Source organism: Spermophilus citellus (assembly GCF_964194105.1).
Source record: "Spermophilus citellus genome assembly, chromosome: 10".
Taxonomy (NCBI): Eukaryota; Metazoa; Chordata; class Mammalia; order Rodentia; family Sciuridae; genus Spermophilus; species Spermophilus citellus.
The window spans coordinates 12,584,317-12,598,918 of NC_138197.1; positions in this window are offsets into that span (position 1 = coordinate 12,584,317).

Sequence of the window (14,602 nt, forward strand, 5' to 3'; positions counted from 1 at the left end):
TGTACTGATCATTACCTGAAAGTATCATCCAGTTTGGGTGAAAAAATATTTGCTGAGATTTCTGGAGATTCGTAATTTTTGGAAGCTTGGCAACCCCTTTCCATGAAAGTGTTTCTCGCCAGTCACTGCTTAGGGCTACATCAAGAGGAAACAAAACATAGAGATAGAACTTGAAACTACTTTACTGTGTCAAGTTTCAAGAAGCTAGCACAAACCGTGTTGGATTTAGAGTTCCAAATACATCTATCAATATAGGAGAAAACAGAGTGAAACCTAAAAATTCAAAGTGTTACTGGAAATGAACGCTTCAACATAGAAGAACGACATTTGGGGAACCAAGTTGCCTTCGTGTACTGATCATTACCTGAAAGTATCATCCAGTTTGGGTGAAAAAATATTTGCTGAGATTTCTGGAGATTCGTAATTTTTGGAAGCTTGGCAACCCCTCTCCATGAAAGTGGTTCTCGCCAGTCACTGCTTAGGGCTACAGCAAGAGGAAACAAAACATAGAGATAGAACGTGAAACTATTTTACTGTATCAAGTTTCAAGAAGCTAGCACAAACCGTGTTGGATTTAGAGTTCCAAATACATCTATCAACATAGGAGAAAACAGAGTGAAATCTAAAAATTCAAACTGTTACTGCAAATGAACGCTTCAACATAGAAGAACGAACTTTGGGGAACCAAGTCGCCTTCGTGTACTGATCATTACCTGAAAGTATCATCCAGTTTGGGTTAAAAAATATTTGCTGAGATTTCTGGAGATTCGTAATTTTTGGAAGCTTGGCAACCCCTTTCCATGAAAGTGTTTCTCGCCAGTCACTGCTTAGGGCTACATCAAGAGGAAACAAAACATAGAGCTAGAACGTGAAACTACTTTACTGTGTCAAGTTTCAAGAAGTTAGCACAAACCATATTGGATTTAGAGTTCCAAATACATGTATCAATATAGGAGAAAACAGAGTGAAACCTAAAAATTCAAACTGTTACAGGAAATGAACGCTTCAACAAAGAAGAACGACATTTGGGGAACCAAGTCGCCTTAGTGTACTGATCATTACCTGAAAGTATCATCCAGTTTGGGTGAAAAAAGATTTGCTGAGATTTCTGGAGATTCGTAACTTTTGGAAGCTTGGCAACCCATCTCCATGAAAGTGGTCCTCGCCAGTCACTGCTTAGGGCTACAGCAAGAGGAAACAAAACATAGAGATAGAACTGGAAACTACTTTACTGTGTCAAGTTTCAAGAAGCTAGCACAAACCGTGTTGGATTTAGAGTTCCAAATACATCTATCAATATAGGAGAAAACAGAGTGAAACCTAAAAATTCAAACTGTTACTGGAAATGAACGCTTCAACATAGAAGAACGAACTTTGGGGAACCAAGTCGCCTTAGTGTACTGATCATTACCTGAGAGTATCATCCAGTTTGGGTGAAAAAATATTTGCTGAGATTTCTGGAGATTCGTAATTTTTGGAAGCTTGGCAACCCCTCTCCATGAAAGTGGTTCTCGGCAGTCACTGCTTAGGGCTACAGCAAGAAGAAACAAAACCTAGAGATAGAACGTGAAACTACTTTACTGTGTCAAGTTTCAAGAAGCTAGCACAAACCGTGTTGGATTTAGAGTTCCAAATACATGTATCAATATAGGAGAAAACAGAGTGAAACCTAACAATTCAAACTGTTACTGGAAATGAACGCTTCAACATAGAAGAACGAACTTTGGGGAACCAAGTCGCCTTAGTGTACTGATTATTACCTGAAAGTATCATCCAGTTTGGGTGAAAAAATATTTGCTGAGATTTCTGGAGATTCGTAATTTTTGGAAGCTTGGCAACCCCTTTCCATGAAAGTGTTTCTCGCCAGTCACTGCTTAGGGCTACATCAAGAGGAAACAAAACATAGAGATAGAACGTGAAACTACTTTACTGTGTCAAGTTTCAAGAAGCTAGCACAAACCGTGTTGGATTTAGAGTTCCAAATACATGTATCAATATAGGAGAAAACAGAGTGAAACCTAAAAATTCAAACTGTTACAGGAAATGAACGCTTCAACATAGAAGAACGACATTTGGGGAACCAAGTCGCCTTAGTGTACTGATCATTACCTGAAAGTATCATCCAGTTTGGGTGAAAAAATATTTGCTGAGATTTCTGGAGATTCGTAATTTTTGGAAGCTTGGCAACCCCTTTCCATGAAAGTGTTTCTCGCCAGTCACTGCTTAGGGCTACATCAAGAGGAAACAAAACATAGAGATAGAACTTGAAACTACTTTACTGTGTCAAGTTTCAAGAAGCTAGCACAAACCGTGTTGGATTTAGAGTTCCAAATACATCTATCAATATAGGAGAAAACAGAGTGAAACCTAAAAATTCAAACTGTTACTGGAAATGAACGCTTCAACATAGAAGAACGAACTTTGGGGAACCAAGTCGCCTTAGTGTACTGATCATTACCTGAAAGTATCATCCAGTTTGGGTGAAAAAATATTTGCTGAGATTTCTGGAGATTCGTAATTTTTGGAAGCTTGGCAACCCCTCTCCATGAAAGTGGTTCTCGCCAGTCACTGCTTAGGGCTACAGCAAGAGGAAACAAAACCTAGAGATAGAACGTGAAACTACTTTACTGTGTCAAGTTTCAAGAAGCTAGCACAAACCGTGTTGGATTTAGAGTTCCAAATACATGTATCAATATAGGAGAAAACAGAGTGAAACCTAAAAATTCAAACTGTTACTGGAAATGAACGCTTCAACATATAAGAACGAAATTTGGGGAACCAAGTCGCCTACGTGTACTGATCATTACCTGAAAGTATCATCCAGTTTGGGTGAAAAAATATTTGCTGAGATTTCTGGAGATTCGTAACTTTTGTAAGCTTGGCATCCCCTTTCCATGAAAGTGTTTCTCGCCAGTCACTGCTTAGGGCTACATCAAGAGGAAACAAAACCTAGAGATAGAACGTGAAAGTACTTTACTGTGTCAAGTTTCAAGAAGCTAGCACAAACCGTGTTGGATTTAGAGTTCCAAATACATGTATCAATATAGGAGAAAACAGAGTGAAACCTAAAAATTCAAACTGTTACAGGAAATGAACGCTTCAACATAGAAGAACGAAATTTGGGGAACCAAGTCGCCTTAGTGTACTGATCATTACCTGAAAGTATCATCCAGTTTGGGTGAAAAAATATTTGCTGAGATTTCTGGAGATTCGTAATTTTTGGAAGCTTGGCAACCCCTTTCCATGAAAGTGTTTCTCGCCAGTCACTGCTTAGGGCTACATCAAGAGGAAACAAAACATAGAGATAGAACTTGAAACTACTTTACTGTGTCAAGTTTCAAGAAGCTAGCACAAACCGTGTTGGATTTAGAGTTCCAAATACATCTATCAATATAGGAGAAAACAGAGTGAAACCTAAAAATTCAAAGTGTTACTGGAAATGAACGCTTCAACATAGAAGAACGACATTTGGGGAACCAAGTTGCCTTCGTGTACTGATCATTACCTGAAAGTATCATCCAGTTTGGGTGAAAAAATATTTGCTGAGATTTCTGGAGATTCGTAATTTTTGGAAGCTTGGCAACCCCTCTCCATGAAAGTGGTTCTCGCCAGTCACTGCTTAGGGCTACAGCAAGAGGAAACAAAACCTAGAGATAGAACGTGAAACTACTTTACTGTGTCAAGTTTCAAGAAGCTAGCACAAACCGTGTTGGATTTAGAGTTCCAAATACATGTATCAATATAGGAGAAAACAGAGTGAAACCTAAAAATTCAAACTGTTACTGGAAATGAACGCTTCAACATAGAAGAACGAAACTTGGGGAACCAAGTCGCCTACGTGAACTGATCATTACCTGAAAGTATCATCCAGTTTGGGTTAAAAAATATTTGCTGAGATTTCTGGAGATTCGTAACTTTGGCAAGCTTGGCAACCCCTTTCCATGAAAGTGTTTCTCGCCAGTCACTGCTTAGGGCTACATTAAGAGGAAACAAAACCTAGAGATAGAACGTGAAAGTACTTTACTCTGTCAAGTTTCAAGAAGCTAGCACAAACCGTGTTGGATTTAGAGTTCCAAATACATGTATCAATATAGGAGAAAACAGAGTGAAACCTAAAAATTCAAACTGTTACTGGAAATGAACGCTTCAACATAGAAGAACGAAATTTGGGGAACCAGGTCGCCTTCGTGTACTGATCATTACCTGAAAGTATCATCCAGTTTGGGTGAAAAAATATTTGCTGAGATTTCTGGAGATTCGTAATTTTTGGATGCTTGGCAACCCCTTTCCATGAAAGTGTTTCTCGCCAGTCACTGCTTAGGGCTACATCAAGAGGAAACAAAACATAGAGATAGAACGTGAAACTACTTTACTGTGTCAAGTTTCAAGAAGCTAGCACAAACCGTGTTGGATTTAGAGTTCCAAATACATGTATCAATATAGGAGAAAACAGAGTGAAACCTAAAAATTCAATCTGTTACAGGAAACGAACGCTTCAACAAAGAAGAACGACATTTGGGGAACCAAGTCGCCTTCGTGTACTGATCATTACCTGAAAGTATCATCCAGTTTGGCCGAAAAAATATTTGCTGAGATTTCTGGAGATTCGTAATTTTTGGAAGCTTGGCAACCCCTTTCCATGAAAGTGTTTCTCGCCAGTCACTGCTTAGGGCTACATCAAGAGGAAACAAAACATAGAGATAGAACGTGAAACTACTTTATTGTGTCAAGTTTCAAGAAGCTAGCACAAACCGTGTTGGATTTAGAGTTCCAAATACATCTATCAATATAGGAGAAAACAGAGTGAATCCTAAAAATTCAAACTGTTACAGGAAATGAACGCTTCAACAAAGAAGAACGACATTTGGGGAACCAAGTCGCCTTAGTGTACTGATCATTACCTAAAAGTATCATCCAGTTTGGGTGAAAAAATATTTGCTGAGATTTCTGGAGATTCGTAATTTTTGGAAGCTTGGCAACCCCTTTCCATGAAAGTGTTTCTCGCCAGTCACTGCTTAGGGCTACATCAAGAGGAAACAAAACATAGAGAGAGAACTTTAAACTACTTTACTGTGTCAAGTTTCAAGAAGCTAGCACAAACCGTGTTGGATTTAGAGTTCCAAATACATCTATCAATATAGGAGAAAACAGAGTGAATCCTAAAAATTCAAACTGTTACTGGAAATGAACGCTTCAACATAGAAGAACGAAATTTGGGGAACCAAGTCGCCTTAGTGTACTGATCATTACCTGAAAGTATCATCCAGTTTGGGTGAAAAAATATTTGCTGAGATTTTTGGAGATTCGTAATTTTTGGAAGCTTGGCAACCCCTCTCCATGAAAGTGGTTCTCGCCAGTCACTGCTTAGGGCTACAGCAAGAGGAAACAAAACATAGAGATAGAACGTGAAACTATTTTACTGTATCAAGTTTCAAGATGCTAGCACAAACCGTGTTGGATTTAGAGTTCCAAATACATGTATCAATATAGGAGAAAACAGAGTGAAACCTAAAAATTCAAACTGTTACTGGAAATGAACGCTTCAACATAGAAGAACGAACTTTGGGGAACCAAGTCGCCTTAGTGTACTGATCATTACCTGAAAGTATCATCCAGTTTGGGTGAAAAAAGATTTGCTGAGATTTCTGGAGATTCGTAATTTTTGGAAGCTTGGCAACCCCTCTCCGTGAAAGTGGTTCTCGCCAGTCACTGCTTAGGGCTACATCAAGAGGAAACAAAACATAGAGAGAGAACGTGAAACTACTTTACTGTGTCAAGTTTCAAGAAGCTAGCACAAACCGTGTTGGATTTAGAGTTCCAAATACATCTATCAATATAGGAGAAAACAGAGTGAAACCTAAAAATTCAAAGTGTTACTGGAAATGAACGCTTCAACATAGAAGAACGACATTTGGGGAACCAAGTCGCCTTCGTGTACTGATCATTACCTGAAAGTATCATCCAGTTTGGGTGAAAAAATATTTGCTGAGATTTCTGGAGATTCGTAATTTTTGGAAGCTTGGCAACCCCTCTCCATGAAAGTGGTTCTCGCCAGTCACTGCTTAGGGCTACAGCAAGAGGAAACAAAACATAGAGATAGAACGTGAAACTATTTTACTGTATCAAGTTTCAAGAATCTAGCACAAACCGTGTTGGATTTAGAGTTCCAAATACATCTATCAACATAGGAGAAAACAGAGTGAAATCTAAAAATTCAAACTGTTACTGCAAATGAACGCTTCAACATAGAAGAACGAACTTTGGGGAACCAAGTCGCCTTCGTGTACTGATCATTACCTGAAAGTATCATCCAGTTTGGCCGAAAAAATATTTGCTGAGATTTCTGGAGATTCGTAATTTTTGGAAGCTTGGCAACCCCTTTCCATGAAAGTGTTTCTCGCCAGTCACTGCTTAGGGCTACATCAAGAGGAAACAAAACATAGAGCTAGAACGTGAAACTACTTTACTGTGTCAAGTTTCAAGAAGTTAGCACAAACCGTATTGGATTTAGAGTTCCAAATACATGTATCAATATAGGAGAAAACAGAGTGAAACCTAAAAATTCAAACTGTTACAGGAAATGAATGCTTCAACAAAGAAGAACGACATTTGGGGAACCAAGTCGCCTTAGTGTACTGATCATTACCTGAAAGTATCATCCAGTTTGGGTGAAAAAAGATTTGCTGAGATTTCTGGAGATTCGTAACTTTTGGAAGCTTGGCAACCCCTCTCCATGAAAGTGGTCCTCGCCAGTCACTGCTTAGGGCTACAGCAAGAGGAAACAAAACATAGAGATAGAACGTGAAACTACTTTACTGTGTCAAGTTTCAAGAAGCTAGCACAAACCGTGTTGGATTTAGAGTTCCAAATACATGTATCAATATAGGAGAAAACAGAGTGAAACCTAAAAATTCAAACTGTTACAGGAAATGAACGCTTCAACATAGAAGAACGACATTTGGGGAACCAAGTCGCCTTAGTGTACTGATCATTACCTGAAAGTATCATCCAGTTTGGGTGAAAAAAGATTTGCTGAGATTTCTGGAGATTCGTAACTTTTGGAAGCTTGGCAACCCCTCTCCATGAAAGTGGTCCTCGCCAGTCACTGCTTAGGGCTACAGCAAGAGGAAACAAAACATAGAGATAGAACGTGAAACTACTTTACTGTGTCAAGTTTCAAGAAGCTAGCACAAACCGTGTTGGATTTAGAGTTCCAAATACATGTATCAATATAGGAGAAAACAGAGTGAAACCTAAAAATTCAAACTGTTACAGGAAATGAACGCTTCAACATAGAAGAACGACATTTGGGGAACCAAGTCGCCTTAGTGTACTGATCATTACCTGAAAGTATCATCCAGTTTGGGTGAAAAAATATTTGCTGAGATTTCTGGAGATTCGTAACTTTTGGAAGCTTGGCAACCCCTTTCCATGAAAGTGTTTCTCGCCAGTCACTGCTTAGGGCTACATCAAGAGGAAACAAAACCTAGAGATAGAACGTGAAAGTACTTTACTGTGTCAAGTTTCAAGAAGCTAGCACAAACCGTGTTGGATTTAGAGTTCCAAATACATGTATCAATATAGGAGAAAACAGAGTGAAACCTAAAAATTCAAACTGTTACAGGAAATGAACGCTTCAACATAGAAGAACGACATTTGGGGAACCAAGTCGCCTTAGTGTACTGATCATTACCTGAAAGTATCATCCAGTTTGGGTGAAAAAATATTTGCTGAGATTTCTGGAGATTCGTAATTTTTGGAAGCTTGGCAACCCCTTTCCATGAAAGTGTTTCTCGCCAGTCACTGCTTAGGGCTACATCAAGAGGAAACAAAACATAGAGATAGAACTTGAAACTACTTTACTGTGTCAAGTTTCAAGAAGCTAGCACAAACCTTGTTGGATTTAGAGTTCCAAATACATCTATCAATATAGGAGAAAACAGAGTGAAACCTAAAAATTCAAAGTGTTACTGGAAATGAACGCTTCAACATAGAAGAACGACATTTGGGGAACCAAGTCGCCTTCGTGTACTGATCATTACCTGAAAGTATCATCCAGTTTGGGTGAAAAAATATTTGCTGAGATTTCTGGAGATTCGTAACTTTTGGAAGCTTGGCAACCTTTTTCCATGAAAGTGTTTCTCGCCAGTCACTGCTTAGGGCTACATCAAGAGGAAACAGAATATAGAGATAGAACGTGAAACTACTTTACTTTGTCAAGTTTCATGAAGCTAGCACAAACCGTGTTGGATTTAGAGTTCCAAATACATCTATCAATATAGGAGAAAACAGAGTGAAACCTAAAAATTCAAAGTGTTACTGGAAATGAACGCTTCAACATAGAAGAATGACATTTGGGGAACCAAGTCGCCTTCGTGTACTGATCATTACCTGAAAGTATCATCCAGTTTGGGTGAAAAAATATTTGCTGAGATTTCTGGAGATTCGTAATTTTTGGAAGCTTGGCAACCCCTCTCCATGAAAGTGGTTCTCGCCAGTCACTGATTAGGGCTACAGCAAGAGGAAACAAAACATAGAGATAGAACTGGAAACTACTTTACTGTGTCAAGTTTCAAGAAGCTAGCACAAACCGTGTTGGATTTAGAGTTCCAAATACATCTATCAATATAGGAGAAAACAGAGTGAAACCTAAAAATTCAAACTGTTACTGGAAATGAACGCTTCAACATAGAAGAACGAACTTTGGGGAACCAAGTCGCCTTAGTGTACTGATCATTACCTGAGAGTATCATCCAGTTTGGGTGAAAAAATATTTGCTGAGATTTCTGGAGATTCGTAATTTTTGGAAGCTTGGCAACCCCTCTCCATGAAAGTGGTTCTCGGCAGTCACTGCTTAGGGCTACAGCAAGAAGAAACAAAACCTAGAGATAGAACGTGAAACTACTTTACTGTGTCAAGTTTCAAGAAGCTAGCACAAACCGTGTTGGATTTAGAGTTCCAAATACATGTATCAATATAGGAGAAAACAGAGTGAAACCTAACAATTCAAACTGTTACTGGAAATGAACGCTTCAACATAGAAGAACGAACTTTGGGGAACCAAGTCGCCTTAGTGTACTGATCATTACCTGAAAGTATCATCCAGTTTGGGTGAAAAAATATTTGCTGAGATTTCTGGAGATTCGTAATTTTTGGAAGCTTGGCAACCCCTTTCCATGAAAGTGTTTCTCGCCAGTCACTGCTTAGGGCTACATCAAGAGGAAACAAAACATAGAGATAGAACGTGAAACTACTTTACTGTGTCAAGTTTCAAGAAGCTAGCACAAACCGTGTTGGATTTAGAGTTCCAAATACATGTATCAATATAGGAGAAAACAGAGTGAAACCTAAAAATTCAAACTGTTACAGGAAATGAACGCTTCAACATAGAAGAACGACATTTGGGGAACCAAGTCGCCTTAGTGTACTGATCATTACCTGAAAGTATCATCCAGTTTGGGTGAAAAAATATTTGCTGAGATTTCTGGAGATTCGTAATTTTTGGAAGCTTGGCAACCCCTTTCCATGAAAGTGTTTCTCGCCAGTCACTGCTTAGGGCTACATCAAGAGGAAACAAAACATAGAGAGAGAACTTGAAACTACTTTACTGTGTCAAGTTTCAAGAAGCTAGCACAAACCGTGTTGGATTTAGAGTTCCAAATACATCTATCAATATAGGAGAAAACAGAGTGAATCCTAAAAATTCAAACTGTTACTGGAAATGAACGCTTCAACATAGAAGAACGAACTTTGGGGAACCAAGTCGCCTTAGTGTACTGATCATTACCTGAAAGTATCATCCAGTTTGGGTGAAAAAATATTTGCTGAGATTTCTGGAGATTCGTAATTTTTGGAAGCTTGGCAACCCCTCTCCATGAAAGTGGTTCTCGCCAGTCACTGCTTAGGGCTACAGCAAGAGGAAACAAAACCTAGAGATAGAACGTGAAACTACTTTACTGTGTCAAGTTTCAAGAAGCTAGCACAAACCGTGTTGGATTTAGAGTTCCAAATACATGTATCAATATAGGAGAAAACAGAGTGAAACCTAAAAATTCAAACTGTTACTGGAAATGAACGCTTCAACATATAAGAACGAAATTTGGGGAACCAAGTCGCCTACGTGTACTGATCATTACCTGAAAGTATCATCCAGTTTGGGTGAAAAAATATTTGCTGAGATTTCTGGAGATTCGTAACTTTTGTAAGCTTGGCATCCCCTTTCCATGAAAGTGTTTCTCGCCAGTCACTGCTTAGGGCTACATCAAGAGGAAACAAAACCTAGAGATAGAACGTGAAAGTACTTTACTGTGTCAAGTTTCAAGAAGCTAGCACAAACCGTGTTGGATTTAGAGTTCCAAATACATGTATCAATATAGGAGAAAACAGAGTGAAACCTAAAAATTCAAACTGTTACAGGAAATGAACGCTTCAACATAGAAGAACGACATTTGGGGAACCAAGTCGCCTTAGTGTACTGATCATTACCTGAAAGTATCATCCAGTTTGGGTGAAAAAATATTTGCTGAGATTTCTGGAGATTCGTAATTTTTGGAAGCTTGGCAACCCCTTTCCATGAAAGTGTTTCTCGCCAGTCACTGCTTAGGGCTACATCAAGAGGAAACAAAACATAGAGATAGAACTTGAAACTACTTTACTGTGTCAAGTTTCAAGAAGCTAGCACAAACCGTGTTGGATTTAGAGTTCCAAATACATCTATCAATATAGGAGAAAACAGAGTGAAACCTAAAAATTCAAAGTGTTACTGGAAATGAACGCTTCAACATAGAAGAACGACATTTGGGGAACCAAGTTGCCTTCGTGTACTGATCATTACCTGAAAGTATCATCCAGTTTGGGTGAAAAAATATTTGCTGAGATTTCTGGAGATTCGTAATTTTTGGAAGCTTGGCAACCCCTCTCCATGAAAGTGGTTCTCGCCAGTCACTGCTTAGGGCTACAGCAAGAGGAAACAAAACATAGAGATAGAACGTGAAACTATTTTACTGTATCAAGTTTCAAGAAGCTAGCACAAACCGTGTTGGATTTAGAGTTCCAAATACATCTATCAACATAGGAGAAAACAGAGTGAAATCTAAAAATTCAAACTGTTACTGCAAATGAACGCTTCAACATAGAAGAACGAACTTTGGGGAACCAAGTCGCCTTCGTGTACTGATCATTACCTGAAAGTATCATCCAGTTTGGGTTAAAAAATATTTGCTGAGATTTCTGGAGATTCGTAATTTTTGGAAGCTTGGCAACCCCTTTCCATGAAAGTGTTTCTCGCCAGTCACTGCTTAGGGCTACATCAAGAGGAAACAAAACATAGAGCTAGAACGTGAAACTACTTTACTGTGTCAAGTTTCAAGAAGTTAGCACAAACCGTATTGGATTTAGAGTTCCAAATACATGTATCAATATAGGAGAAAACAGAGTGAAACCTAAAAATTCAAACTGTTACAGGAAATGAACGCTTCAACAAAGAAGAACGACATTTGGGGAACCAAGTCGCCTTAGTGTACTGATCATTACCTGAAAGTATCATCCAGTTTGGGTGAAAAAAGATTTGCTGAGATTTCTGGAGATTCGTAACTTTTGGAAGCTTGGCAACCCATCTCCATGAAAGTGGTCCTCGCCAGTCACTGCTTAGGGCTACAGCAAGAGGAAACAAAACATAGAGATAGAACTGGAAACTACTTTACTGTGTCAAGTTTCAAGAAGCTAGCACAAACCGTGTTGGATTTAGAGTTCCAAATACATCTATCAATATAGGAGAAAACAGAGTGAAACCTAAAAATTCAAACTGTTACTGGAAATGAACGCTTCAACATAGAAGAACGACATTTGGGGAACCAAGTCGCCTTAGTGTACTGATCATTACCTGAGAGTATCATCCAGTTTGGGTGAAAAAATATTTGCTGAGATTTCTGGAGATTCGTAATTTTTGGAAGCTTGGCAACCCCTCTCCATGAAAGTGGTTCTCGGCAGTCACTGCTTAGGGCTACAGCAAGAAGAAACAAAACCTAGAGATAGAACGTGAAACTACTTTACTGTGTCAAGTTTCAAGAAGCTAGCACAAACCGTGTTGGATTTAGAGTTCCAAATACATGTATCAATATAGGAGAAAACAGAGTGAAACCTAACAATTCAAACTGTTACTGGAAATGAACGCTTCAACATAGAAGAACGAACTTTGGGGAACCAAGTCGCCTTAGTGTACTGATTATTACCTGAAAGTATCATCCAGTTTGGGTGAAAAAATATTTGCTGAGATTTCTGGAGATTCGTAATTTTTGGAAGCTTGGCAACCCCTTTCCATGAAAGTGTTTCTCGCCAGTCACTGCTTAGGGCTACATCAAGAGGAAACAAAACATAGAGATAGAACGTGAAACTACTTTACTGTGTCAGGTTTCAAGAAGCTAGCACAAACCGTGTTGGATTTAGAGTTCCAAATACATGTATCAATATAGGAGAAAACAGAGTGAAACCTAAAAATTCAAACTGTTACAGGAAATGAACGCTTCAACATAGAAGAACGACATTTGGGGAACCAAGTCGCCTTAGTGTACTGATCATTACCTGAAAGTATCATCCAGTTTGGGTGAAAAAATATTTGCTGAGATTTCTGGAGATTCGTAATTTTTGGAAGCTTGGCAACCCCTTTCCATGAAAGTGTTTCTCGCCAGTCACTGCTTAGGGCTACATCAAGAGGAAACAAAACATAGAGATAGAACTTGAAACTACTTTACTGTGTCAAGTTTCAAGAAGCTAGCACAAACCGTGTTGGATTTAGAGTTCCAAATACATCTATCAATATAGGAGAAAACAGAGTGAAACCTAAAAATTCAAACTGTTACTGGAAATGAACGCTTCAACATAGAAGAACGAACTTTGGGGAACCAAGTCGCCTTAGTGTACTGATCATTACCTGAAAGTATCATCCAGTTTGGGTGAAAAAATATTTGCTGAGATTTCTGGAGATTCGTAATTTTTGGAAGCTTGGCAACCCCTCTCCATGAAAGTGGTTCTCGCCAGTCACTGCTTAGGGCTACAGCAAGAGGAAACAAAACCTAGAGATAGAACGTGAAACTACTTTACTGTGTCAAGTTTCAAGAAGCTAGCACAAACCGTGTTGGATTTAGAGTTCCAAATACATGTATCAATATAGGAGAAAACAGAGTGAAACCTAAAAATTCAAACTGTTACTGGAAATGAACGCTTCAACATATAAGAACGAAATTTGGGGAACCAAGTCGCCTACGTGTACTGATCATTACCTGAAAGTATCATCCAGTTTGGGTGAAAAAATATTTGCTGAGATTTCTGGAGATTCGTAACTTTTGTAAGCTTGGCATCCCCTTTCCATGAAAGTGTTTCTCGCCAGTCACTGCTTAGGGCTACATCAAGAGGAAACAAAACCTAGAGATAGAACGTGAAAGTACTTTACTGTGTCAAGTTTCAAGAAGCTAGCACAAACCGTGTTGGATTTAGAGTTCCAAATACATGTATCAATATAGGAGAAAACAGAGTGAAACCTAAAAATTCAAACTGTTACAGGAAATGAACGCTTCAACATAGAAGAACGAAATTTGGGGAACCAAGTCGCCTTAGTGTACTGATCATTACCTGAAAGTATCATCCAGTTTGGGTGAAAAAATATTTGCTGAGATTTCTGGAGATTCGTAATTTTTGGAAGCTTGGCAACCCCTTTCCATGAAAGTGTTTCTCGCCAGTCACTGCTTAGGGCTACATCAAGAGGAAACAAAACATAGAGATAGAACTTGAAACTACTTTACTGTGTCAAGTTTCAAGAAGCTAGCACAAACCGTGTTGGATTTAGAGTTCCAAATACATCTATCAATATAGGAGAAAACAGAGTGAAACCTAAAAATTCAAAGTGTTACTGGAAATGAACGCTTCAACATAGAAGAACGACATTTGGGGAACCAAGTTGCCTTCGTGTACTGATCATTACCTGAAAGTATCATCCAGTTTGGGTGAAAAAATATTTGCTGAGATTTCTGGAGATTCGTAATTTTTGGAAGCTTGGCAACCCCTCTCCATGAAAGTGGTTCTCGCCAGTCACTGCTTAGGGCTACAGCAAGAGGAAACAAAACCTAGAGATAGAACGTGAAACTACTTTACTGTGTCAAGTTTCAAGAAGCTAGCACAAACCGTGTTGGATTTAGAGTTCCAAATACATGTATCAATATAGGAGAAAACAGAGTGAAACCTAAAAATTCAAACTGTTACTGGAAATGAACGCTTCAACATAGAAGAACGAAACTTGGGGAACCAAGTCGCCTACGTGAACTGATCATTACCTGAAAGTATCATCCAGTTTGGGTTAAAAAATATTTGCTGAGATTTCTGGAGATTCGTAACTTTGGCAAGCTTGGCAACCCCTTTCCATGAAAGTGTTTCTCGCCAGTCACTGCTTAGGGCTACATTAAGAGGAAACAAAACCTAGAGATAGAACGTGAAAGTACTTTACTCTGTCAAGTTTCAAGAAGCTAGCACAAACCGTGTTGGATTTAGAGTTCCAAATACATGTATCAATATAGGAGAAAACAGAGTGAAACCTAAAAATTCAAACTGTTAC